Below are 5,212 nucleotides of genomic sequence, written 5' to 3' on the forward strand. Positions count from 1 at the left end.
GAGCTTCTCTTCAGTTTCTATCTGAAGACGTTTCCTCTCACTGTAACCCTCATATCGCTCCTGAATATCCCTTTGCAATCTAAACAAAAACAGTGTTATGATACTGCTCAATGAAAAGAGAAGCATAACTATGTAAGTGGAATTCACGTGTCACAGAGCAGTTTCACAGAAAGCTTACTTCTGGTTTCTCTTGAGATTATTTCTTTTTCAGGATATTATAAAGAGCGTCTCCAAATGTCCTTACTCAGATTCCACAGAAACAGTGATTTCAAACTGATCAATCCAAAGAAGGATTTAACTCTTTGAGATGAATACAAACATCACAAAACAGTTGCGCAGAAAGCTTCTCTCCAATTTTCGATGGGAGACATTTCCTTGCTCAACACAGGCCTCCGGTTGCCACTTACTATCCCTTTGCAGAACCTCAGAGGCCAACTTTCAAACTGGGAAATGTAGAGTAAGCTTTAACCCTGTGAAATCACGAGTAGTTTCTCAGAAAACTTCTATCGAGTTTTTATCTGCAGATACCTCCTCTTTCACCATAGGCCTGAATGTGCTCCCGAATGTCCCTTCGTGGATTCTTGCTGACGGAGTTTCCAAACTGCATAATATAAGAAAGGTTTTAACTATGCGAGATGAATAGATATATCTAACATGAAGCAGTTTCACATAAATCCTCTTTCCAGATTTGTCTGAGGTTATTTCCTTTTTCACCATAGGCGTCCCTATACTCCTGAATGTCTCTTGGCAGCTTTTTCTCCAAAACGGATTCCAGAATCCTCTAGGAGAAGAAAGGTATATTTCTGTGAGTGGAGTGCACACGACACAAAGCAGCTCCTCACAAAGCTTCTCTCCAGTTTCTATCTGAAGACGTTTCCTTTCTCACCATAACCCTCAAATCGCTCCTGAATATCCCTTTGCAGACTAAAGAAAAACAGTGTTACGATACTGCTCAATGAAAAGAGAAGCCTAACTGTGAGAGGGGAATTCACGTGACACACAGCAGTTTCACAGAACGATTCCTTCTGATTTCTCTCTGAGGTTATTTCTTTTGCAGGGTATTCTAAATAGCACCTCCAAATGTCCTTTCTCAGATTCCACAGAAACAGTGATTTCAAACTGCTCAATCCAAAGAAGGATTTAACTCTTTGAGATGAATACAAACATCACAAAAGAGTTGCGCAGAAAGCTTCTCTCCAATTTTTGATGGGAGATATTTCCTTCCTCGACAAAGCAGTTCCTCGGGAAGATTCTCTCCAGTTTCGGTCTGAACATATTTCCTTTTTCACCGTAAGCCTCAAAGTGCTCCCGAGTGTCCCATCACACGCTATACATACACAGGGTTATAAAACTACTCAATGTAAGTGTTTGGATAACCGGAGGCAAGATGGAGTACTTCCGGGTTCTTCATCACCAACCTTTCCCATGCGCGTGAAATTACAGATGGCGCCCGTGAAGGTGCAGAGCAACCAGGCATGCACCAGGTGACGTCAATTCGAAAAGACCAAGATTTACCTGGTGGCACCTACAGAACTCCCCCACCATGCCGTTGCCCCGCCTATTGCCCTCCCACTCCTAGAAAAGCCACTCCCGGTGAGCGTCTTGCGCATACTTCACAGTCCCCCACTCCTGTCGGGACTGCATTAGGATCTCTGTCCAAGAGCTCCACAGGGCGACTCTCTTGGTCTCCATTGGCAGAGGCCAACAGACCTCTGCCTACCCACCTTCTTCCCTGAAGCTAGGTGACCATAAATAAATTTGCAGTTTTGCTCCTACCCTTGCCTAATCGCTGGTTCTTTTGTGCTCGCTCTGGTGGTCTTAGAAAAACAAATCAGTTGGTGCCCAACCCAGGAGGAGACCCCTCCTCAGGGCCCCCAGGGTCTGGGGAGCCTCCTCCTCCTCCTTCCACATCACAGACGGACAAGGACCTCAGACCCGCTTCCCTCACTCTCACAGCCTCTCTGGGGTAAGTGCCCTTGTCTCCTCTTTACCTCCCTCAGCCAAGAATCCTGCACAGCTCCAAGGCCCACTTTTGAGACATCAAGTGGCTGGGGAGACCTGTTCAGGACGCAGATGTCCACCTCAAGGTAATCTCCACCTTGACTCCAAGAGCCTCCAGTCTGTCTCTGCTGGTTCCAAAGGACGCTTTGAAGCCAGGCAGAGATCCACTTCCATTTCCATTGTGTCCATTGTGTAAGTAAAGAGGAAACAAATGGGAAACCCCCAGTCCAAATTTCCAAAGAGCACCCCCTTAGGGTGCCTCCTAGCCAATTTAAAAACCTTACAGCTCGAACAAGACCTTAGGAGGAAGCAGGTAATTTTCCTTTCCAGTGTGGCACGACCACGACACCAACTAGACAATCAGTCTCAGTGGCCACCAGAGAGTTCTGACCGACCTCAGCAATTTCTGCCACGGCTAGGCAAGTGGTCTGAAATTACTTACATACAAGGCTTTTGGGCCTTACACTCTCGTCCCGACCTTTGTAGCTGGTGCACTTTGGCCCAAGTTATGCTAGCCAAGGATGCCGGCTCACAGGAACCTGAAAAAGGGGAGTCTTCATTCCTTTCTTTTCAGCCAGAGGACCTAGCGTTTTCCTCACTTCCACCCTACACTTCTCCTCCTCCCTCCGTCCAGACTCCTCCCTACTCTTCCTTATCTACTAGTAATCCACTCGGTCCCGTGCCTCCTTCGGGGCCCCCAACTGGCTGTCTTGAGTCTCCTGTCTCTGCCCACACCTGCTCTAACTGCCCTGCTGATGCCCTCACCCCTGCCCCACACACTCCTACAGTGTTAGCACTTTTGCGAGAGGTAGCTGGGGCGGGGGGGCTAGTCAGAGTACACGTCCCTTTTTCCCTGGCCAATCTTTCCAAAATTGAGAAGCGTTTAGGTGATTTCTCAGCTAATCCTACCATACACATAAAGGAATTTAGATACATTTGTCAGGCCTATGACTTAACTTGGCATGACTTCCAGGTTATCCTAGCCTCCACCCTAAATCCTGAGGGGCAAGAGCCCATCCTAGTGGCCACCAGGCAGCCTGCCAACCAACTACATTTAACAGACGCCACCATCCCACTAGGGGAGCAAGCAATCCCCTCAGCAGACCCAGACTGGAACTACCAAGAAGGCCAGCCTGGGCGCTGTAGGCGAGACATAACGGTCCAGTGTTTGTTGGTTGGTATGCAAGCAGACTCAAGCAAAATTGTAAATTTTAACAAATTAAAAGAAATTGTACAAAATCCAGAAGAAAATCCAGCCGCATTCTTAAATAGGCTGACTGAGGTTCTAACCCAATATATCTGGTTAGATCCGGCCTCCTCCACAGGGGCCACCATTTTGGCGTCTTATTTCATTTCTCAATCAGCTCCTGACATTCATAAAAAACTTCAAAAGGTAGAGGATGGTCCTCAGGCACAAATACAAGACCTGGTTAAATTAGCCTTTAAGGTCTATAACTCCAGAGAGGAGACGGCTGAAGCACAGCGACAGGCTCACCTTAAACAGAAAGCACAGCTCCTAGCAGCGGCTTTATAGCCCAGTCATAACCCCAGACAAGAGAGCACACACCCTGCAGACTCCAAGGCTACAAAAGGAGCCTGCTATAAGTGCAGCAAGGCAGGACACTATGCCAACAGGTGTCCGCAAGGTCCCCGAGCCCCAATGCAGCCTTGCTATAAGTGCTAGGCATCAGGCCATTGGGCCAGTGAATGTCCTAACCCTCGTCCACCAGCAACCACTCCCCTGCCAACAAGGAGGACACTAGAAGACTGATTGCCCCATCCTGAGAACAGGTGCTGCGTCTCCACATGATCCCCGTTCCCAGGATCCTGGGAGCTCCTTCCAGCTCCTACATCTGGACGATGACAACTGAAGATGCTGAGACTCGGGGACCCCCACCATGCTCACCAAGCCATGGATAACTCTCCTGGTAGCGGGTAAGACAATTAATATTTTAATAGATAGCGGGGCTGCCTATTCTGTTTGGCCGTCCTTCTCTGGACCTAGCCTTCCATCCAATATCTCTGTAGTAGCAGTAGACGGAAAGCCATCCACTCCACAAAAACTCCACTCCTTAATTGCTGCCTGGCCAACAACTACTTTGCGCACTCGTTCCTCATTATACCCCCATGCCCTACCCCCTTACAAGGCCGAGACATCGTGAGCACCTTAAAGCCCTCCATATACATTCCCACCCACCCATCCACTCCCCTTCAACCCCCTCACGACCTGTTGCTCATGCTTTGTGTAGGTGCACAAGCCCCTCCTATGTCACCCCCAGCCCCCATCTTCCCTATTTCTGTACACCCTCAATTGTGGGACACTACCACCCTGGTCATAGCTGCCCACCACCCACCAGTTCTTGTCAAGCTCAAAAATCCCACCCGTTTCCCAAATATCCCCAATTCTCTCTCTCTCTGACACATCTACAAGGTTTAAAGCCAATTATCACACGACTACTTAGCCAACATATCCTTGTCCACACACATTCCCCCCATAACACTCCAATACTTCCAGTTAAGAAGGCAGACGGAACGTATAGGTTAGTACAGTATCTTCGGCTAGTCAATGAGGCTATCCGTTCATTGCACCCTGTAGTTCCCAACCCTTACACCCTTCTATCCCATATTCCCACCAATTGTACTTATTTTACGTACTAGAACTTAAGTATGCTTTCTTTACCATACCCCTACACACAGACTGCCACTTCCTTTTTGCTTTCACATGGGAGGACCCAGACACACATATCTCCGCTCAACTGATGTGGACAGTCCTCCCACAAGGGTTCCGGGACAGCCCCCATTTCTTTGGTCAGGCCTTAGCAAAAGACCTTGCCTCCTGCTCTCTCACTAATAGCAAAGTTCTGCAGTATGTAGATGATCTCCTCATCTGTAGCCTTACCAAGCAAGACTCTTCTAGACACTGCAACTCTCCTCAATCATTTAGGCTCATTAGGTTATAGAGTATCTAAACACAGGGCCCAAATTTCTTGCCAAACCGTCACATACTTAGGAATTGAAATCACCACAACAAACCCGTCACTAACTACCAACCGCATGGCCCTAATATGTAACCTTCTTTCCCCTGAAAATGCAAAAGAAATTCAATCCTTCCTAGGTCTAATAGGCTTCTTCAGACATTGGATCCCCAATTTTGGAATCTCAGCCAAACCTTTATACACCGCAGTTAAAGAAACCCCACATGGGCCTTTGT

Source organism: Colobus angolensis, unplaced genomic scaffold (assembly GCF_000951035.1).
Source record: "Colobus angolensis palliatus isolate OR3802 unplaced genomic scaffold, Cang.pa_1.0 Scaffold574, whole genome shotgun sequence".
In the NCBI taxonomy this organism is placed as follows: Eukaryota; Metazoa; Chordata; class Mammalia; order Primates; family Cercopithecidae; genus Colobus; species Colobus angolensis.